The 23,794-nt window shown below is 36.5% G+C and overlaps 1 long non-coding RNA gene across 1 annotated transcript; it reads right to left on the reverse strand.

The window, feature by feature from the left end:
* Positions 1-1,127: 1,127 nt before the first annotated feature.
* LOC137766012 (uncharacterized) lies at positions 1,128-22,972 on the reverse strand. Its single transcript, XR_011074257.1, has 4 exons — positions 22,789-22,972; positions 21,547-21,599; positions 16,425-16,544; positions 1,128-1,960 (listed from the first exon to the last, which is right to left on the reverse strand). It is a non-coding gene; the product is annotated as an uncharacterized lncRNA (long non-coding RNA).
* Positions 22,973-23,794: the final 822 nt, after the last annotated feature.

Below are 23,794 nucleotides of genomic sequence, written 5' to 3' on the forward strand. Positions count from 1 at the left end.
TGTAGCCTGGGCCCGAGACCCAAGTAAGGTGTTCTAACACTTTGTTGACCACTCAATTTCCACAGCTCAACTCCACGAATCTAAACTCAAGACACAATCAAGGACCGAGTTGGGACTAAAAGCAAGACAATTAACCCACAGGTCCATGGATGCTTATAGTCTATCTCACATATAGTTCAAGGGAAAGAGAGAACCAAGAGAATAGGCTACACAAGAGTGGTGATTTTGCCCCAATTTCACCAAGAAGAAAAGCTGTAACAAAGACAGTGATAGGAAATGTCTTCCTCTAGTGCTTCGTCCCAGGAGGAGAGCTCGAGTATTCTTCACTCTAGAAACAGTGAGGAGTTGAGTAACAGGCATTATCTTTCCCCCTCAACAATAGGACCCAGGGATTTGCATTTTTTCATAGAGACCCACTTACCAAAAGGAAGTTTTCTCTTAAAATCAAGAAGAATGCTGAATGTTTCTGAAAGAATGACAGAGCTCTCTGAAGGACAGTTTAAAAGTTTCTCTGGAGATCTTCTGGCTGTTGTAATCATTTGATCAACATTATTCAAAGTGTGTTTCTGGGTAACAGTGGTTTCATGGGGTGTTAACGGTGAGGGATTACATGGAAAATGTTCTGTGATCAAATCCACTTGAGAAACACTAGGTTAAACCAAGTTAAATCATATTTTTTACTGAAGGTCCTAATAAAGCTTTTAGCTTTTAATAGTATAATATTTGTGGTGAATCTCCCGTTTTCCAGAATCTTTCTTCGTCTCCTTTTTTTTTTTTTTTTTTTTTTTGGCAGAGTACATAGCTTGGCTTGTGTTTCATGAAATGTGCTTTGGAAAATGTAGCCGTAGTTGGTTTCACTGACTTAACCTGGAGACAGACAAAAAAGTTGGACCTCGTCTACCAGCCTCTTCTAGCTCTACTATTTCATGACTAAGTTTGGTGCAGTGATTCATCTTATTACAAACTGTAATCACAACATTTCGCCATGTGTAAACCTACCAGTGAGTGGTGCAACTTTTTAACGGAGACGAGACTTGGACTAGACCTGGCTGACTACTTCTCCTTGGTAGACAATACGGCTTTGGATCAACACTGTATATAGACAAAAGCATGGAGACACACACCGATTCATTTACAAAGGTTTTCTTTGTTTATCTGTATTTAGCAGCAATGAGATGTTGCTCAGATGGTTGCAGTAGGGTGCTAATGAGCTTAACTATAATACTGGACAGTGTGACTTTATTTCATTGCCATTAACAGTTGTATTAGGGGGACTTCCCTGGCAGTCCAGTGGTTAAGACTTCGCCTTCCAATGCAGGGGGTGTGGGTTCGATCCTTGGTTGGGGAGCGGCCAGAAGGCCAAAATATAAAACAGAAGCAATATTGTAACAAATTCAATAAAGACTTTAAAAATGGTCCACATCAAAAAAAAAAAAAAAAAAAATCTAAGAAAAACCAAAAAACAACAAAAAAACAATTGTATTAGGCCTTGATTTAGGAGGGGCCCAGCAAGAGCTCGGCTAGAACAGGGAAAATTCTTGGTTGCTTCTGCACAGCAAATCATGGTGTGGCTTTCCCTATAGTAACATCATACCACTCTAGAGAAGAAAAAACATTTCCCCTCCCAAGGAAAGGATATGATTAACCCCAAAGGGCCTGTGGGATCTTTTGTTTTGTTTTACATAAGAGCCTTGCGACAATTTTCAGATTCTGAAAATGTTCCCTTGAAAGTTTTCTGTTCTTCTGGATAATGAAGTGGCATCTGAAACAACATACTCCATTCAGTTTGGTGCTTTGGCAGGAAGTGGCTGACAGAAATTGCTTCCATAGGCAGGAAAACCCGCTGAGACTGCACGACCGTGGTGGAAGGAGGGCTCTCTCAGCTGCTTTCAGGGTTTTGCAGCTCGGTTGGTTAGTCCAGAGGATGGTAATTAAATGATCCCTTCAAGGGAAAGAAGTGCTTCAAGAAAAGCAAGATTTACGAGTAAATTAGGAGAGCTCCACAATTCGGGGGCCACATGCTACATGTCGCCTGGAGTGCAGACTGTTCCCTGACTCAGAGGCATACCTGAGCCCATCCGAGAAAACTCAGTCTTATTTTATTTCTCGTGCAGAGCTCCAAGTTTCTGACAAGTTGCTCCACTGTCAGCATATGTGTGTACCACCTTTTATAAGAGCTCACTGAGAATGAGAGGGCAGATTATATTTCCAGCTCTGACGTACTTGTCCTGGCTATATTGTTTGGATCTGCCATTTAGACAGAAGATTTATCAGCTACTTTGTCAGTTCTGTTAGTAAGGAACTGTATATGAGGCCTGTCTTGGATGAAGTGATGAGAATGAGGCATCTGATAGACAAATGAAAAGTCAAATACGATCCCAAGGAAAGATAAAAACTGGCCACACATTGCTAGGAGCCAAGATAGCCAGATCTGCACTCTGAAGTTTGCCGGAACAAACAGAGCTAAATATACACATATTTCTGTTTTCTATTAACCCTCAAGCCTTCATCTACTTTGCTGAGAATCCTAATGCTTTCAAACAAAGCTATAGTCCTGAAGCATAACCCATGTCTATGTAAATACTAGACCTTCTACACAACTAGAATTCGTCTGGTTACCAATGACCTGGAATAAATGAAAGGAACTGGGTCATTCAATGTCTTCTTCGCAGGACATTTGCAAATAGCGGCAACGAAGACCACCAACCCAGGCTGGGAATATTTCAAGGAAGTATTTATAGCTTATTCTAGGACTTTAGGGAAAGAAATGATTTTTTTTTTATGTGGTACTATAAGTAGATAATAGATAAATTAGGAATAAAATGTTTTAAAAACAATCACAAATAATCCTTTTCTTCATCTAAAGACTTATAATCTATTCATGACAATTGGTACATAGCAATATTCTCCAAAGCCAAGGAGCACATAAATCATTTTCACCCAAACAAGTTGTCCCAGTAGGAGGGTTTTCAAGACTCTCAGAGAAAGAGCAAACATGGTTAAAGAGACAGCAGTTGGCCAACTGTGCCTTATGTAAGGAGAGATGAGAAAACAGGGTAACGTCAGGAAGGACAAACATGTGGATCACAGTATCCTTTGGGCTCTTCAAATAACCATCACTGTGATTTTTAATGGTTATGTAAAATAAAGACAGCCTAGAGAAAAATGGGCAAAGGGAATGAGTAGGCATTTTACACCTAAGTGGCCAGTAAATACAGGGAAAATTATATGTTTTGTCAACCTAAGTTGTTACCAGGGAAATGGCAAATAAATTAACAGTGAGCTATCACTACTTGCGATTGTCTTATGTCCAGTTGCCTGTTGGGTTGTAGGGAAAAGGACATCCTGACACATTGCTGTAGACATGTACACTGTTCATGTCATCTTGGGATGCACTTTGGCAATATCTATTAACATCAAACATATGTCTGTGTATACTTACCCATTTACTCTTATGGATCAACAATCCTACTTTGAGACACTAGTCCATAAAAGTAAAAGCACCAATATATAAAGATGTCTATTGCATCATTTTCTGTGATAGCAACAAAACTGGAAACAAACTGAATACTCATAAGTAGGGCAATGATTGGATAACTTGTGGCATGTTTTTAGCAGGATTTTATTGCATAACCATTAAAAAGAAATGCGTTAATTTTATCCCAGTTGCCTTTGAACGATTTCAACAATATGTGGCTAGGTGGGAAAAGCAACATGCGGAAAAGTATATGGAATATAAATTCCTTTGGCATATGATTGATTAGGAGAAAGATGTGGATGGAAGGAGGAAAGAAAAAGAAAAAGAGTAGAGGTAAATAATGTATAAAAATAAAGTTGTTGATGGAATTTAAAAAAATCATATTACAATGATCATTTTAAAATAATATCATATAGTAGTTACTTATAAACAGAGATGTTAAATGATGGTCACTGAAATGTTAATGAGCTTCTGAGAGCTGGAACTTCAGGTAAATTTTAGTCTTTTCCTTACACATTTCTGTACTTTTTTTAAAACAATGAGTGTGTATTATTTTTATCAGAAGAATAAATACATGTTTTCAATTAGATAAAAACTTTAACATAAAACCTCACTATTGTTTCTATAAAATGTTTCATACAGATTAGCATGAATTCTGCAAGTGACTAATATAGGCAGTGGGAGAGAAACGTGGAGAAAGAAGCATTTGAGCCAAAATGTGCATTCTTTTTATTTCCTGCACTCTGGATCTATTCAAATCTCATCTCCTGCTGAGGGATTCAGTGCAGAACTAAAATATGATGACTTACTTGGCAACAGCAAAAAAAAGAGCATTTACTCAAATGCAATAAAGATAAGCAATAAGTTTCAGTGATGCATATAGTATGTTCTCTGCTCGCCTGCTTGTTCTTTCTCCTCTCAGCAGAAGTTCAACTGAAAATAAGCTCAAACAGCAATTTGCCAAATTAGCTAGTCGCCTCACTTGTGACCAAATCACATCCTACAGAGACATGCTGAGCCACAAGCTTTCACTTTCTGCAATATATGTAATTTGAAGAGACTTCACGTAGCAAGTGAAGGGGTAGCCTAGACAGTTTGAATTATTTGGAAATGAGATGCAGGAATATTTGTGCATGATATTCACACATAATTCCCAAATTAGCTCTCCCCAGACTACCCACCTCCCAAAGATGCCAGTGCAAAAAATATACATTTTCTCTTTCTCTTGTCCTTTCCCAACCTCAAAAGAAGGTAACTGCTTAGTGAAAACCTAAAAAGCCAGCTATGGGAAGAAAAACAAAGAAGAGACTACAAGTTTGATAAAGCAGTGGCGGGAACATCAAGAATTTGATGTTTTTATGTGGGTAAGTCAATCTTTATCCAGAGAGGCTAGGTGTACATATCGTTTGGTTCCCTCTCTTCCTGATTGGCCTCTGCCTTTAGTACCGTGAACAACTGTGAACCAATCTTTAGGCACAGAAGGTGTGTGGTGTGTGGTCTGGGGTATTCTGGTTGGCTAATATAAAGCAAGAGCCAACCCTCTGGAGGAAGAGATAGTGTCGGGTGAACTGACCCATTGGGAAGATGGGCAGTTATACAAAAAGAAAAAATGCTAGGCAAACCAAAAGTATCAGCTGTTCACTACGTTGAGATGTTCTTGAGCAGGAATATCCCAGGTGCCATCCTGGGACACTTTTTTTCTACTCTGTCTTTTAACATATTTGACCAGTTTAAGCAATATGTAAATTTGAAAGAATTGATTCTCTCCATAGGGATCCAGAGTGAAGATTTTACCTCCAAAACTTATTTTGAAAAATTCTTTCTTTCTTTTTTTTTTTTTTTAAATCACTGTACTGGTTTTATTTTTTTTTTTTTTTAATTTTTTAAAAATTTATTTAGCTTTTGGCTGTTGGGTCTTTGTTGCTGCGTGTGGGCTTTCTCTAGCTGCGGGGAGCAGGGGCTACTCTTCGTTGTGGTGCGCAGGCTTCTCACTGTGGTGGCTTCTCTTTTGTGGAGCATGGGCTTCTAGGCACGTGGGCTTCAGTAGTTATGGCATGTGGGCTCAGTAGTTGTGGCTCTTGGGCTCTAGAGTGCCACAGGCTCAGTAGTTGTGGGGCATGGGCTTAGTTGCTCTGTGGCATGTGGGATCTTCCTGGACCAGGGCTTGAACCCATGTCCCCTGCATTGGCAGGTGGATTCTTAACCACTGCACCACCAGGGAAGTCCCAAAAAATTATTTCTAGAAGTAACTTCTTCTTGTTTTTCTTGTGGCACAAACTATCTACCTTGAGAAAAGTTGACACTTGATTCTTTACAGTAAATCGTTCTTGTATGCTATTAGGAAAATCAAAACGTTACTCTTTAATACTTCAAATTATTGATTAAAATTCTCCCACAAGATTTCTCTCCAAGCAAATGCAGAAATGTCCTTTTTTTTGGAAATACACCCTAACAATTAGAACAGGAATCCTTTCTGGAAGTCAAGCCAGTCCTTAGACCGCCTGTATTAGTGTTCTATTGCTGTGGAACAAATTACCACAATCTTAACAGCTTCTAACAACACCCACTTATTATCTCAGAGTAGTCAAGGTCAGCAGACCAGGTAGACTCAGCTGGGCTCCCTGTTCAGAGTCTCCCAAGGCTGAAATCAAGGTGTTGGCCTGGCTGGGTTGTACTATGGAGACTCTGGGAAAGAATGCACTTCCAAGCTTATTCAAGTTGTCGGCAGAATCTAGTTCCTGTGGTTGGAGGACTGAGGTTACCATTTCTTTGCTGGCTGTCTGCAGGGAGCCACTCTTATTGCCTAGAGATCACCCTGCATTCCACCTTGGGTGGCCCCCTCCATCTCAGAGCCAGCAGTGGGGCACTGAGTTCTTCTCATGCTATGAATCTTTCTGGTCTCCTCTCTGCCACCAGTTGGAGAAAGCTCTCTGCTTTTAGGGGCTCATGTGATTCAATCAGGCCCACCTGGATAATCACCCATTCCTGGAGTCAATTGTACCATATAACATAACATAATCATGGGAGTGATATTTCATCAAATCCATAGATTCTGGGGATTAATGGTTAAGGCAAGACATCTTTGGGGATCATTTTAGAAATTCTGCCTACAATCTTGTCACCTCCTCCTCCTCCTGCCTTCCTCTCCCCCTCCCCCTAACCAACATTTTATTCAGTGCTTGTTATGTGCCTGACAGTTGCTGTGCTATGCACTTTATATGAGTTATTTTATTTAACATTTACAATATCTCTATGAGGTGGGTACTATAGCCAGCTCCATTTTTGGCTAAGGAAATGAGCTTAGGTAGCCAGGTTCCTTGCTCAAGGCTGCAAGCCAGCAAGTGGCGGCACTAGGATATGACCCAGGCCTGACTCTGGGGACTTCATTCTTTAGCTGTCTCTATAGTTTGTCTATATATCTGATCTCCCAATAGTAATCTTTTAAAATAACAAATTATAAACTTACCTAAAAATATCAAAGTTTCAAAATTTTATTTAGTTAACATTTTTGTATGTTATGAATTATTTCATGTGGATAATATATACTAGACTCATGTTGTAAACAAGACAAATCATTTTAATTTTCAAAAGTAAGTATAGTTTACCATATTTTAAATGTAAAACTGTCATTTTCATGACCTGCACTTTGAATTGTGTTTCTAGTGGAAATGGGTATTTGGACACAGCCAAGGTCACAATTGGCAGATTATTTTTGTGTGTATATTATTAACGGCACCACTTCTGACCTCTGGGTAGAACATTCAGAGAAAAGGGGCCCCTCTGGGTGGATGAATTGGAAAAAGGCACCCTATCTTCTGGGCTGACACTTGGGTAGTGAAATGTGGATTGCCTTTCACCACCACCCACACCCTTGGCAGGCTGCTCCGGGCACATACAGCTTGAACAAACATAGGCTGAGGCCCAGTCGGAGCCGGGCACAATCTCCAAGCCCCACCTTGCAAAGAGCAGCATCCATTTACAAAACTTCTGCATGCATTATGCAATCTCTTGCTGTGGGCCTAAGTTCCTGGCCTGTGCAGGATCAGATATCTGTCCAGCTCCTTCCATTACATCAAATACTGAGGAGACTGGCCCAAGATACCAATGGACATGCTCTACAAATTACACTGAAGCTAATGAAATGAATTTATGGCTATCAGTTGAAAAAGGCTTTGGCACTGTATCTTTGATTAGACTCTTCACATTAATCTTTTCCATTTTATGATTTAGCTATAGAAACACAGAAAAGGGGAAAAAAGTCAGAAAAATATCTTTTGGGTATTTCTAAATTGCCCAGTCTACAATTTATAACTAAGTCTAAGAGTTAAAACCCAAAAGACAGGAATAAAGGATTTATTGTGTATACAAGTCAACAATTATAAACACTGTCATTCAAAAGTTGGCCTGTTTTCTCATATTTAATGTAGAATTTATGAATTCCCATAAACTGTTCATGTTTCACTTAGCACTCTTTTGAGTTTTTAGTACTAAGACATTTGTGTTAATGCAGCACGTCAGTGTCAGGATTTCCAAAGTGAGAGGCTAAATTCCTCATTGTCTTGAAAAGAAATAATTGTTTTCCCCACTTTTATGGCATAAGCAGTAATGAACAACACCAACAAAAAAACCTTAAAAAAGTCATTGCATCAGAAAAAACGTCTCTTCAACACTCACAATATGTGATTTTCATTTACAGTGTTTTGCTTCTAATCTCACACTTTAATATAACAGTCAAACGTTTGGAATATGAGTCCCCAGGGGCCTGGGTCAAAGTCCAGCCCAACAGATTGGTACTTTTGCCCACAGGGCAGCAATAAAAACTCAGTGACTTGTCATAACATCCAGTACTTAAACCTATTTAAAGGTCTGATGTATTTGTTTGAGTTAAATTTTTTTCCAAGTTAAACTTTCAGTGACACAAAAATTTCCAATTTGATTTTTAAATTCTGTTCATTTTGGAATTCCTGTTTAGAAGCAAGTGGTTCATTATTTCTCTTTTGATTAAATAATAAAAAAAATACCATAGCGCTCACCATAGATGACACTGTCAGCCAAAGCTATTTCAATGCATAATCGTGAAACAGATCCAACATTTAAACAATACCAAAGATTCATTCACTGAAACAGAGGCCATACAACCTAGTGTTCTAGGGTGAAAAAGCACAATGTTGATTAATCAGCCACCTTAGTTGGGAGGAATTTGTATCTTACACTTGACAAATAAACTCTCATCATGGGTTTATTTTTTAAGCTCCTCCACTGAAGCATGTAAGTCATATACTGTGATTAGTCCATTGTTAGATTCATTTTCTGCACCTTCTTCATTTGCTGCATTGGGTGCTCAATAAATATTGATGCACGGAATACTGATGCAGAAACACTGCCAGCTAAGCACCATCAAAGAAAGGCTCAAGGATCCATGAGTCCAGAGAGTAAAGTAGAATAACCCATTATATTGGCATCCCACTTGATAAAGGGGTCTAATTCTTTGATTGCTTTCCTTTCAACCAGGTGAAGTGAAGATAGTGCGAATTTCCAGATGATGAACATCTTGACCAAAAGTCACTGGATTCATCTAGATTATGTATCTATCCTGATTTAATTCATCAGCTAAATACCAAATATCCATAGGGTACCATGAGTCCTCTTAGGCTGGCCTTTAGGTTTAAGATACATTCCTTTGTCCATTCAGTGGCCTCTAAGAGGTAAAAGGTAGCGGAAAGAGGGCATGATACAATTTTCCTTTTCTTAACACGGCTTTTCCTTTCCTGTTTTTATCCTGGAAGGTGTTTTCGTAAACTTTCTCCAGTTTATACGCTACATTTTCTAAAGCTAAAGAGAAAGGCTCATTCTGTTTCTCGACAGTTTTTGGTTTTCATACTACACTGGCAAAAAGATGTGTGAGACATGGCTGTACAACCCAAGCGGAGGATCCCTTTAGTATCTGGGTAACTCAAGAGTGAGTACTGAATCCAGAGAGGAATTATGTAATCTCTTATGTTTTTTAACTCTGTGAACTTGGGTTCACACAGCATTATACAAGGTTATCATTGTCCTTATGAATCTGTTTTTTGTCTATTGTTGCCTTTTGGGATAGTTTAGAAAATCCACAGATTGATTTATTTCATGACATTAAAAAAATTAAACTCTAAAAAGAAAATCAGCAACCTGGCATGAAACTCTCAGGGGAAAAAGTGTGATACAAAATTGAGTTGTAACTTGAAAAAGTGTTAGGCAGCATGCACTGATGGTAGTTAATGTACCAACAGATAGACCCAGTTCCAAAATGAACGATGAGTGGTTTTTAAACAGCAAAAAAATTATGTTGAGTAGAAAACTGTTCGGGCTTGAGTAGATAACTATTTTTCTTTAATAGAGAAAGTAGAACACTAAAGGGAAAAAAAAAAAGACATAACTGGCAGCAAGAGGGTTATGGACACTGAAATTTTTATTGAAAATTTGACTTAGATAATATGTGGTGATTTAGATAACATAAAGGAATTTATTGCAAAAAAGGGAAAATAGCATTCATGGTTTCTAGTTTTTGAAACTAAATCATTTTATTTTCAGGAGACATCTCACTATAAACTATTATTCTATTTTATCATGTAGCACACCAGTGACCAGAGTAAAATTAAAAAAAAAAAGTATTGGAAGTTTATGGTAATACAAGATGCAGGTTTGGAGTTTGTTTTGACAGTCTACAAGTTGAGAACCAGTTTTCTCAATGTTAGTCCAGGAATGGGGATGTACCTGGTAAGGAGGAAACTTAACTAGAGGCATCATGCCAAGCTGCCTGCTTTGATGATACGAAAATCTGCAATATGAAAAATACCACGTAAAAAAAAATTCCTATGTCAATTATCAATCCTGAAGGCTAGAAATTGTTCATTCTATCTAGTGTTTAGAGAAATGTTGAGAAGTCTGAAAAATGTGGCAGAGCTCTTTTTGCATACTACTCTGCCACTTTCTTTTTTTCTCCTGTTGTCATTGGGATTGTGAATGTACAGTGGTGACACCATCACTGACTCTGACAAGTGGAACACAACCTATTTATCTGGGATGACTCCTTCTCACTAAGGAACATTCATATCAGGGATAGATAATGGTCAATGGGAAAGGAGACCACATTACCCCACAGATGGTGGTGGAGGAGCTAAGAGCTCAGGCTTAAACCTGCCCACTAAGCTGGGCAGCTCTGTGATTTTGGGAAGTTGATAAAACGGTGCCTTAGTTTGCTCATCTCTGAAGTGAGAATAAAATAGTACATGCCCCTAGGGTTAATGAGAGGATTAAATAAATTAAGATATGAGAAGCACTTAGCAAAGTGCCTGAATCACAGCACGTGCTATACCTGTTACCTGTTATTATTGTTGTTGTTGTTATTATAAGATAATTTGAAGAAGCCACCAGGTTTCACTTTAAACTATGGATAATTGAATAACTTTGTATACCAGCTCTCTACAATGCAGTGAGAGCAAAATTAATTATGGATGAATTTCAACGAAACTAAGGACTCCAAACCAATGCAAATATAATTCTCCCTAATTTAGAAATTCCTCCTTCACATGGTGTTGATATCAGTTATATCTCACTCATTTATTCGATCAACAAATATTTATTGACCACCTAATATACACCAGGCATTAGTCTAAATGTGGAGGATATCATAATGAGCAAATATTACCTGAAAGAATAGACCTTTTTGTCTGATGATAGGTCAATTTTTACCATGGAACGCGTGGTTCAAGGGGACAGAAACTTCTGTCTAGATTTCTATAATGCGGGTCTTAGGGAAATGTAAAGGCCAAGTGTCTGGAAACCAAAAACTAAAGGTACCAAAAGGCAGGAAGGGATGCCACAAGGGAAGTGGGAGGAGGCCAAAGGTGAGCTTGGTCATTTCAAAAATGTGCTCAGGTCTGTACCGTGGAGGGGAATAAACTTTTCCTCTTCCATCCTCTCTTCCTCTTCCTTCCTTATTCATCCTTGGACCCATTTGTGACTATGATTTCCATGCTTCTGGACTAAATAAACATTCACAGAATGACTGAGGGTCCTAACTATGATGTAGAACATTATTTCTATTTTAAACATTAATGGTCTAAACAACCTATTTGTAAATAAAAGTTTTGGGAGCACGTTGGTCTTTCGGAGTCTGTATATTGATTATTGTTGTGATAATTTTCTGGTTCTGATAATGAGTGTCATGAATGTAGGAGAACAAATGTTGATGTTTTCATTTTCTTTATGAGTCCTATGTAGAGTTATTACATAGGTTAAAGATATTAACTTTATTCTCAATAGTGAATTCCGAAATGACTCAAGGAAGAACAAAAGGGACAGATGGGTGGTTTATAAAAGAGATTAATTTACTTGAATAGTACATGGTTTCAAACTGGAGTGAAGAAATTTGCACATAAACTAAACCAGAGAATAAAAGAGAGAAAACTAGTCTATTCCTGTCTCCATAATTTGCTCCCACTATGGGTCAGTACATGGCAATAAATTTCACAGGTACTCCTTTTCTCATTTAAAAGAAAAATGTCAAGTGAGAAATGAAACACAAAAGGCAATTTGTTTTTCTGGGAGAAAATGTTTTGTGTAAAATTCTAATTAGCAAAATTGTTTTGATTTTTTTTCTTTTCCATGTTAATCAACTGTTATTATTCCAAAGTTGGACATTACCTGGTTCTACCATGGTCTAAAGTGATGATTCAAGTAACTGACAATAAAAATGTGTAATTTTCATAAACACATCAAATAAACATCACAAAATGCTCAATTTATGATGTTAAAATAATGCTGTCTGAGAAAGCAATAGTACATAATGGTCACTGTCATCTAGCTACTCCAAACCACCAAGGAAATAAAAATCAAGTTTTCTTACATAAGAACTTATTTTAGAAATATTTCTTTGCCCAGAATTTCCCTAGTGTTGTTTGGCATTTGGTTTTTGCCACTAGCGTTCTCCTATGTAGCTCTGAACTAATTTTGTGAAAGAGACCAACGTCTCAAACATGTCTTTTTGTGTGCTTCCTTCCAGATCACACATATATTAGCATTGCAAAATTTTGGATATCCAGATGTCTCTTACACTTTTCGTGTGATTTATAACTTAAGGGTTGGAAAACTTTCATAAATAAGCTGTCATGTTCTCAAGCCAATCCCTCTTCTTCTGGTGTCTGATCGGGGGGACCCGGCAATGATGAGTGGGATTAGACAACCCACTCCTCTGTTCCAAATTCTCTTCTCTTCACTGTTTTTGAGATTTATGCTTGTTCATTACTTTAATCAATGCAGTCAGGTTCTTTCCTCCTGCAGGTTGACCTGAATAGTGAGCAAATGAGATCTGAGGGAGAAGATGTGGGAAAAGGAAGGAGGGACAATTGTGTGTGTGTGTGTGTGTGTGTGTGTGTGTGTGGGTGTGCTTGCCACACTGGGGGTATTTAATAGCTAGAAAACAGTATGAAGGAATGAGATCATTTGAGTTGAGAGAAGGTAGGTTCCTGAAAATAGGGGATAGACTGAGAAAAGGAGGTGTCAGAGTGTCAATGGCCAGGTGTCTCCTTGATGTTTCATCTGGGCCCTGGAGGCAGTAACAACTTTGAAAGCTACTGAACACCAGGAATGTCCTCATTATTAGAATTTGTTCTAACATGTTTTGTTGGGAAAATACCCCAGAGGACGGAGACTAGGGATGGAGATTCTATTTTATCAATGCCAAAGAAAATAGTCAAGATGTTCTTCTTGATTAGATGAAAATAATTGAATAAGCACATTTGATTGGTTCTAGATGAACTGAGTGTTTTGCAGGGTGTGCATTAATATTTATACCCTTTATGGTATTAGACATCTGTATAAAATGTGATGAGCTACTTATTAGCTATGGACTGACTTTCTCCATGATCTCATCTTCATATTCAGACTGAAATTCCCCAGCTGTGACTTACAGAAATCCTTGCTCATGTGCTGTGTCATTCTCATTCCTGATTTCAACAAATATTGACTAAGCACCTACAGCATTTTAAAGAATATATCAAGTACTAAAGACATAGTAGCGAACTTGGTGCCTTTTGAAAATTTATAGTCTGGGGAAGGCAGGTATTAAACACTATGTTACACTAATGGAATTATTTAAAAGCCATTGTGCTAGGCCCAAAGAAGAAATATGAAGTGTCACAAGAACATATAACAGTGGGAAACAAACCTAGTCTGGGGACCTAAGGAAGACTTTCCTGGCAGGAATCAAAAGGTTAAGGGTCCAAGGATCAAAGGCAGGGCACTAATGGTCCCAGCAAAGGGAAAACACGGGTAAGGAGCCTGATGCATTTTTTTTAAACTTTAAACTTTAAAATTATAAGTATAGACCCACGGGAAGTTGCAAAAGGAATATGTAGAGTACTGTGAAACTTCTGCTAGTCTCCTCCAACGATAATCTTTTGTATGACTATAGTTTAAAATCAAAACCAAAAAATTGATCTTGGTCTAATAGTATAATAGTAGTAACTAGACTACAGTTCTTACTCAGTTGTCACCAGTTTTTGTACACACTCGTTCATGTATGAGAGCATTTGTGTGTGTAGCTTTAGGCAGCTTGGCCCCATGTAAATATTTGTGTCATCACCGCCACAATCAGGGTACAGAAGTGTTCCATCACCACAAAGGACCTCCCTCTTGTTTTTTCCTTAGAGCTTCATCAATGCCTCATCTCAGTCTCTATTCCCTGGGAGCCATTCATCTGTCCTCTGTCTCTATAATTTTCTCATTTAGAAAATGTTGTATAAATGGAATCATACAGTACACAACCTTTTGGATATTGGCTTTTTTCACTAATCATGATGCCCTTGAGACCTATCCAAGGTGTTGAATGTATCAATAGCTTGTTCCTTTTTACTGCTGAGTAGTATTCCATTGTATGGATATACCAGAGTTTATTAACTCACTGAAGGACATCTGTGTTACTCTCAGTTTGGGGCTATTACAAACAAAGTCTTGATGAACATTTGTGTATCCTAATGCACTTTGAGGAGTCAGAAAAGGGCTATTGTTGTTCAGCACAAAATGAGGCTTGTTGGGGGCCCAATTATGCAGAGCCACAAATCCTTTCTGAACATAGACTATAGAAGTACAAAAATGAATGAATAAATAAGTAAGAGGAAACTCATGTAAACACAGAGTGTTTTAAGGACTCTGACTTTTGCTGTTACATCAGAGATCCAGATGGTTGCCTTTTATTTTTCATTTTTGATCTAACTGTTTGCACATAATGAGGTGGTCAGACTCGAATACTAGTTTACAGATGGATGGGGGGGTATTCTATACTTGAGACAGCTAATTAAGACATAATCTCTAAAAACAGGCTTATAAAAACTTTTCTTCCCTCTGTTCACTGAGAAAAAACTTATATTTAGCTAAAGAATTTTATTGGAAGCATCAAATTGAAAACTGTCAGCTCAGATTCTGTAGCCTAAGGAAGATTCTGCCTAGTGGTGTGTTGAATAAGAATGCAGAAAAACAAATTGGGAAATCATGAGTGTACTGGGTTTTCTTTAAATCAGCAGGCAAAACAGGCTATGAGAATCCCAATCAAGCCAAACGTCTGCAGAGAACAGGTGATCTCCTACCAGAGGAAATATAATTTTGAAAATTAAAAAATTTTACCTACTTCGTTGACATTCACTTTCTTGATCACATGTAATTCAATAATTTTGAGGCGAGAGGTTAGTGCCACTCAAAAGGTGTGAGTTCCATTTTCAGTGAGATGAAAAGAGAAAATCACCAAGGAGATTTTAGAATCAAACCAGCCCTAATTTAATCCAGTTGATCAAAACAGTTATTCCTAAAGGGTGTTTTGCTCATTTGAACTTCTGGGTTTTTGTGCTTTTCCTGTCTCTAGAATGCAGCCTCACCTCCTCTTTGCCAACCTGAATTTTACCAATCTTTCTATGATGCTTTCTGTCAAAGTGATACCTTCTTTCACTGATTTCCCATTATAATTATAGGATCATGCAGGTTTAGACTTAATGGTTGTCAAATTGTTACATGTGTTAGTCATATATGCCCAACCAAGTTTAATTCACTTAAATATAAAGGTAAAATAACAAAATATAAAGTTCGAAAAATGGGGGAGGAGAGTGTAGTGGGGATATGCATAGTACCATTGCCCATGCTTTCTGTTTCAAAAATCTTTCAGTGTAATGATAATGCTCAATATTGGAGGAGTGAGGTGAAATACACACACTAATACACTCTTGGTAGGTGTTTTCATTGGGACTAGTCTGTCAGTAAAGCCACATGGACTCTTAAAATTTTATATATTTGGACCCAATACACCCACTTCTATGAATTTTTACCAAGGTAATCATTAGAGATACAGACAAAAAGTTACATATAATATCGTTCTTTGCAGTGTTATTTATGATATAGAAAAATAAAATAATCTGAAAAGGAATTGAATAAATTAATAAATTTCTTTGTAGACATTAAAATTAAGTTTTCAAAGAATATTCAATGACATAAGAAAATGCTCATGTTGTGATAAAACATAGAAATACAGAGGACACACAGCTGCATGTACCCTGTTCAAATCAAACCCAGTCCAGGCTCCTTTTTTTTTCTCCTCTTTCCTTTCTTCTTTCAGCAGTTTTGCACTAAACCCTTTGCATCTGGGAAAATTGGGAACTGCTTTGGAAATTCATATTCTGGTTTCCAATCTAACACACATCTATGGTTAATTTCAAATAATTGGAACAAAATACATTCAACACTAAACACATAAATCTAAAACTATAGAGAACAGAAGTTAATCTTTTCTCAGTTATTCTTTGTAAATGTCAACTATTATTGTACTCATTAGAAGAGATTTCCACGAATAAAATGACAGATCAACCAGCTTTACTGTACCATGATCTACATTATATTGTATATAAAGCCACATTATACTTACATATTGCCTTGGAAATAATATTGTTCCTGTCGTTGGGTCTTGTTATAACTCTTGTTCTGTCTGCATGTAGTTGTGTGAAATTGGAAAGTCTTTTTTCTTTCTAGATCTCAGTCTCCTTTTCTATGAAATGAGCATAAATGGTTGGTCATATTCCCAAGGTTACTTACGTGTGTGTGTTTGCGTGTACCTGTACATGTGTGTTTGTGCGAAGTTAGTAAGATGTCAATTTTCAATAATAGATGAGAAATTTGAAGCATATCACTTCTAATAACTCTTCAAGACACAATTTTTGACTGTGTGATTTCATGACATATATTTTGTCTCCTGTGATACTGCTTACCTCTGTAATTGGGGGTATGTCTTCTACTGAATTGCCTTCAGGTACATTAATGAGCACAAATGTTTGTTGATTAAACAAGGTTATTATATTATCAACAGTTTAAAAGTTTGAGAATACACAGTGTTGTAAAAGATGTGAGGAAACAGGCATTGTCAAACACTGTTGGTGGGAATGTTGATTGATTTTGGAAGGCAATTTGGAAAATTCTACCTAAATTTAAAATGCATATGCCCTCTATTTAGCCATGTTTAGCTAAGAATATCCTGTAATTATTCTTGTAAGTGTGGAAAGATTTATGTACAAGGATGTTCTTTGCAACGTTCTTTCTAAGAGAAAAATACATACAACTCAAAATGAGCACTGGATACATAAAGTATGGTGCAGCCATGCAAAGGAAAACTATTTAGCTATTCAAAAGAGTGAGTTGGGTCTGTATGTACTGAAATGGAAAGATGTCTAAGATATCACAGTAAGTGAAAATAGCAAATTGAAGAACAATTTGTATGGTGTAAACTTTTGCTAAAAGAAATATGTGTTCACATGAATTTGAATAGAAAAATTTTGGAAGGTTGGAAAGGAGTTGTTAGGAGCAGTTGCCTCTAGGGAATGGAACTGGGGGGGGTATGTTTTGTTCTTACATATTGTTTAAATTGTTTACCATGAATATGTATTGTTCTTATAATAATAAAAGACTAATTTTCACTTATAAGATTAGAACAAATAAATAAATTAACAAAGTTGTAATGATCATTTTTGTGCTAGATACAGTTCTCTTTTTTGCACTATTTTACTTGGGGAGACTCCCAGAAATGTACTGTTTGGTCATTGGATATAAAACGTTATACATCAGATTTTTCCAAAGAGTTGTACCATTCTGAGATATTACCAGCACTGTATGAGAGTAACGGAGTAATAGTTTTACTAGTATTATTTCTAGAATTGTTTTTGTTAAGTTATAATGCAAATGTACAACTTAATCACTGTTTTTCTTTTATTAGCATTTGCACTGCCCCATTTCCCGTTTATTTTATGTTGACAATTTATGCTAAGGAAAAATCCTAAATACAAACAACAACAACAAAGAAATTTTATGACAAAGATTTTTAATTTAGAAATATCTACAATAGTAACAATTTAAAGTATGAGAAACAGTTAATTATGGTATTATATATCCACTCTACACCAAGGGATTATTTGGTTATTATTTAGTTATTAAATGTATATGCCAATAATATAATAATGTAGAAGTAGGTTGTACTTACTAGGTTGAGTAAACCAAAAAATGTTAACATATATAATTACTAAGTTATTGGAACTACATAAGAATTATACAATCATTCATAGAAAAACAATGGAAGGAAAGTCATTAAAATGGTAAAGTAGAAGAAATTTATTAAAATGGCAACATTTCCTCCTCTATTCAATATTTGCAGAGTTAGAATTAAATTAAATAAAGGCTATGTAAGTATCTATTGGTACAAGGTCAAGGTCAGTGCTCAGTAAAGATTAGTGTCCCTTCTATACTTACTATAAAATAGAGAATTATAAATCCCATACTCTGCCTCTTTGTATGTTGGGAAAACCAACATTTTCTGTCATAAAAGTGAAGATATACTTCTTTATCTCTTTCCTAATCTTTTTCTTAGTCATGCTTGATAGGATTGTGGATCCCCAGATGGTAATTTTATACATAACTACAATAAAATATAAAATAAACCAAAAAATCTCCAAAGAATGCAGAAAAATGTAAGGTAGAGTCTGTGTTGCTCCAGAAAATTGTAAAGGTGTAGAAAAGGGAAGTTTCTGTTGAGAGTTCCACCATATTTGAGGAGAAAAGCAGTGATATGGATGCCTAATATTTTGATGGATAATTGAAAACACTATCTCCCTTTCCTCTATAAAAAGCCGTGACTGGTGAGGTTTGAGTGAATGCCACATACTGACTCGTGGAATTGAGAACTGTACTAAAGATTGTTAAGAACAAACCAGCTTCACATTTTCATTTATTTATCAAAATTGGCAAGAAGAAACTTCTAAGAGTTTAATGATCTAGTTTTGGGATTGTTTTGCCTCAGAAATTTACAGTTATTTTTCCTAAAACATGTGAGACTGTCAAAAGGAAGCAAAACATTGTATTTGAAGGTAGGACTGGGAATGGAAAAACTGAGGAAGGGAAAGTTTATTTTTTAATAAATTTATTTATTTATCTTATTTTTGGCTGCGTTGGGTCTTCGTTGCAGTGCGCGGGCTTCTTACTGTGGTGGCTTCTCTTGTCGTGGCGCACGGGCTCAGTTGCTCCGCGGCACGTGGGATCTTCCCGGACCAGGGCTCGAACCCATGTCCCTTGCATTGGCAGGTGGATTCCTAACCACTGTGCCACCAGGGAAGCCCAGAGGGAGGTTTAAATAGGAAAATCCCTTCCCGTATATATACGACAGTCAAAGAAAAAGCTAAGCAAAGGGTTAAAGAATCAATTCCTAGAGTCTGAAGTTAATAATTTACGATTATTTATGTAGGAAAAAATCAAGTGGTACAGCCTTTCTGAATACATACAAATTCTATTTGTTGAAAAGTTGATGTACAAAATGTGAAATTTCCTATTATATTTTGAAGGATGATTGAGCTCCAAAAAGATGTACCACAGTGTGAACTGCATATGCCATGTGCATTTTCTTTAATATATTAGCAGTAAACTTTATTTGTGGCATAATCACTTCTTCCTGTATTCCAAATACCCACACTGCTTTCTTTACTTTGTTTCCTATCATATTGTATACAATATGCAAATATACTAAAATTGATGTATAGCATAGCAATTTGTAACATTGTAAAACCATAAAACATAAAATATGACCACTAAATATTTTGGTTTAACGGGCCTGGTGTTTTACTACATATTTATTTTATCTCAATCTTAAAATGTCAAATGAAACTCACAAATCTGTTTTAGTTCCGAATGTAAAACTATTAATTTTACAGCCTAATATCTGATTAAATTTAACTGTGCTTCTAAGAGTGTATAGATTCCAAGCATTAGACGGGTTGACTGTTGAATTCCATCATTTTAAGTGGAATTGAACCCCATCTTGCCAAATATGATAATATCCTGAGGGAGGGAGACAGGGGAGAAATGAAACAACAGAGATGTTTGAAGGCTCTGTGAATTCATGTCCTCTGCTTGGGAGCCTAACCAAAACATTTTAATAACCCCAGTACCCACATTCTGGGTAAGACAATACAAAAGTGAAAAGAAGGAGTTTTCAGTGATTTCTCTTGTATTGATAAACCTATTATCAGTATCAATAGACATAGATAAAACAGCTAACCAACAAGGACCTACTACTGTATAGCACAGGGAACTCTGCTCAGTACTCTGTAATAACCTAAATGGGAAAAGAACCTGAAAAAGAATGGATATATGTACATGTATAACTGAATCACTTTGCTGTACACCTGAAACTAACACAACCTTGTTAATCAACTATACTCCAATATAAAATAAAAATGAAAAAAAAGACATAATAAAAAATAGACTTATAGAGTTAAAACAGAATGTCTGCATAGCCAGGAATAAGGGTGGGCTCTGAGGCTGTATAAATTCCAGTCAAAAGTTAAGACTATTTCCCAATGGCTAGCTTTTGAGGTAATGGCATTCTTAGTCTGAGAAAAAGGGCACAGACAGGCTTATACTCATGGCCCCCAAGAATCCTGCTGACTGGTTCATTACACAGAACTGGCAACTGTCTCCTAAGATAAAAGTTCTTGATGGCTTTCCAAGCCAGAGAAAGGGCGCTGAGTGACCCATACAAACATATAAGGGAGAAAGAAGGGTGAGCTTGAATGGCAGTGACCTTTTCATGAAAGGTTTATGGAACAGGTACTAGCTGTAAGACCTTAAGACTGCATTCTGAAGAATTTGTTCACCACTAAACAAATGGTGAGGATTCTCTCCCCAAAGGAGGGAATTTGGGATATCTTTATACATATATGATAATGTACGTATGATATGAAATAGTGTGGTCCTAGAAGTATAGTGTGATCGCTACACTGGAATACTGCATATATTCTTTTTCTCGGTTCTACTCCTGGCTTCGTGTGAAACTTTGGGAAAATTTCTTGAGGATCCTTTTAACTTCCATTATTTTATTTCTGACTATTGTGTGAGTATCTATTGCCTCAATAAGTATTTGCTGATTTATATTATGTATATAATAAAATACCTTAAATTCTACAGAAGAAATATATAATGCAAACAAATGATACTTAAATTTAGCTATTTTAAGATATAATTTGAAAACTTCAAAATAATGACTACCATTTTCAAACATAATTTTTTTCAGAATAAATGTATCTCAAAATCTACTTGATGATAATTAATCTCAATTGTCCTTTGTCTTGTTTTTGTATGAACTAAATAATGAACATTTTAATTAGAGATTTGAAGAGATAAAAGTATTATAATAGGCCCTAGGTCCTCTTAGGTTTTAAAAAATCAATATAAGTTGTTAGCATTAGAAATCTTTGGAAGGCATCTATAGGAACAAACTTTTCTGAAAAAAAAATTGAAGTATGATGTTTAAGAGTCAACTTTCTGTGGAGATAACAGTAACACCCGTAAGTATTTAATCATTAGTGAAACGGTAGTATATCTTATTTTTATTTAATACAATTCAATCCTCATTGCTGTCACCAATTTCTGTAAGCATTTTAGCACCTTTCATTAGAAATTAATGTTTTACAAGCATTACACTTTTTATAATTACCACGTGTTTATTATCTTACCGTTAAGTATATGTCATGGGTCCAAAATAATGTCTTTAAAATTCTTCTAATTTCTAAAAAGATAATTTAAAATGATTTTTAATGGCTTTTACTAATTCGAGTGTTTTCAATAAAAATTCTAACAAAACAAGTTAATAAGGTCCTTATTCTTTTGTGATTTAAAGAAGAAACGATTATGTTGTATATTTCAACTCCTTCTGACAATGATTCTAATATGCTTTTCTATTTTGCTCTAACTATGAAAAAATGGCTGGCTTAATAAATTGAATTTAAATGATTCTAATGAAGTGCTCATATAACAACCATGAGATGACTATAACAGAGCCAAAAAAGTAAGTAAAGCTTCATAAATGCTTGGTGATACGATCTAATCATCCATTTACATTTGGGGAGTTCAAATCAGAAGACCTGGGAAAGTGTAAATTCATATAAGAAGAGCAGATAGAAAGAATAATGGGAAAAAGAGAAGACAGTTTTAGAGAATTAAATTAATGTTAATAGATAACAATAGAGGAATAGCTTTAAGAATAATTTTCCCCTTAAGACAGAAAGAATACAAGAAATACGTTGTTTATAAAATATGACGGGAGCGATTTTCTTTTAATAATAACAATAAAACCTAAGAAGTTGAAGTAACAACAGATGTCACCATATCAAAACTGTGACAACTCATTTAATTTAGATGTGAGAAAATGCTTTCACCATTTCATATGAAATTAATGTATAAAATAATTTTTAAAAAGGATTTAGAAAAAATTGCAAATGATAGAGAGTTTTTGTTTTCTTCAATTAACTGTTTGCTGAAAGAGAATAGGGAGTGAAGTAAGAGAGAGGAAGGGAGGGAAGAAAGAAGGAAAGAAGGAAGGAAAGAGGGAAAGAACCGCATAACTCAATAAGAGGGAAAAGGGTACATCTGTAAACAGATGTCCTCTACTTGGGAGGCTAACCAAAACATATTAATACCTCCAGTACCCCCATTCTGGGTAAGATAAAAGTGAAATCAAGTACTGTTGAATACAAAGTCTCTCCAGGTGTATACACAATCTCCTAAGGGGCACCTGTGCTTAACTCTATCACAGCCACTTCAAAGTCTAAAGCCTCTATTCTAAATCTAATTCATCACTCCTCCCCACACCCCCTGCCCCTCTGCATTCCCTAGTGCAAGTACCATTTCCCCGATCTATCCAGCTAGATACACTGGTGTGCTTACTGACACCTACCTTTGTTTCAAATGCTACTTACTATTGTTTCAGCGTCAGCACTGCCTCTTCAGGTACTATCCCACTGCCTCCAATGTCATCGTCCCTGTTCATTCTTGTACTGCTATATTATCTAACAGTGAATTTGGTCATGCCACTCTCTCACTGAAAAACCTACTATGAGCAGAGGTTAGATTAGGTCGGCCTCTGCCACCTCCACCCTTGCAATCGACTTCCAGATAAAATGAGCAAAAACTCTTCCTCTCCCCCCAATTCCATGACTTGTTAACCAAAACCCTCCCCAAGACTTTTACACATGCCTGTGCATATTAAATTCTCCAGTCACTTCAGCCTCTGGGCCCTGCCTCCTTCATGTTTCATAGATAACTAACTCAGCCCACCCTTTGATTTTCACAAACATTAAAATACCTACTCACATAAATACAAGTTCAGTGAACTTGGAGATTTGGGAAGAGGTTGAAGAGTGAATTAAACATTAGCAATACAAATAACTTCAGATGGAGCAAAGAGTTAATCATTCTTAAAATATCCCTCATTTTCCCTTATGCTGTGAATATTTACTAACGTGTTTACGAACATTTTTTCCCTCCGCTTTTCTTTTTCTTGTTGAGTTCTCCCATCATTGCTCTGTTCCTGATCTCCTTATCTAAGAACTCCAAATCGTTCTCCCTTCATTTTTTAGCTACTTCAGCTAACCCTCCCCCAGCCTCCTGTACGTTAAACCCGTCAGGCTTGTTCAATAAACCCCATCAAGGCACAGACCAAATGACCCTTCATTTGATTTGCTCCTCTCTCTTAGAAAGCAGCTGTAGTCATAAAAAAGAGAAAATAGGTGAAGCTAAAAAATAAATACCATAAAAACAAACATCATTGAGGAGTCCATTTCCTACGTGATAAAATCCAGACTCCTTACTTTATCCCGTAAGAACCTACTTTCTACCCATATCTTCAGTCTTTTTTTGAGGGTTTCCCATTCTTCTAATTCTCCAGATTCAAGAAACTTGTCATCTTTTCTCAAACACGACAGA

This window comes from Eschrichtius robustus, chromosome 6 (assembly GCF_028021215.1).
Source record: "Eschrichtius robustus isolate mEscRob2 chromosome 6, mEscRob2.pri, whole genome shotgun sequence".
NCBI classification, from domain to species: Eukaryota; Metazoa; Chordata; class Mammalia; order Artiodactyla; family Eschrichtiidae; genus Eschrichtius; species Eschrichtius robustus.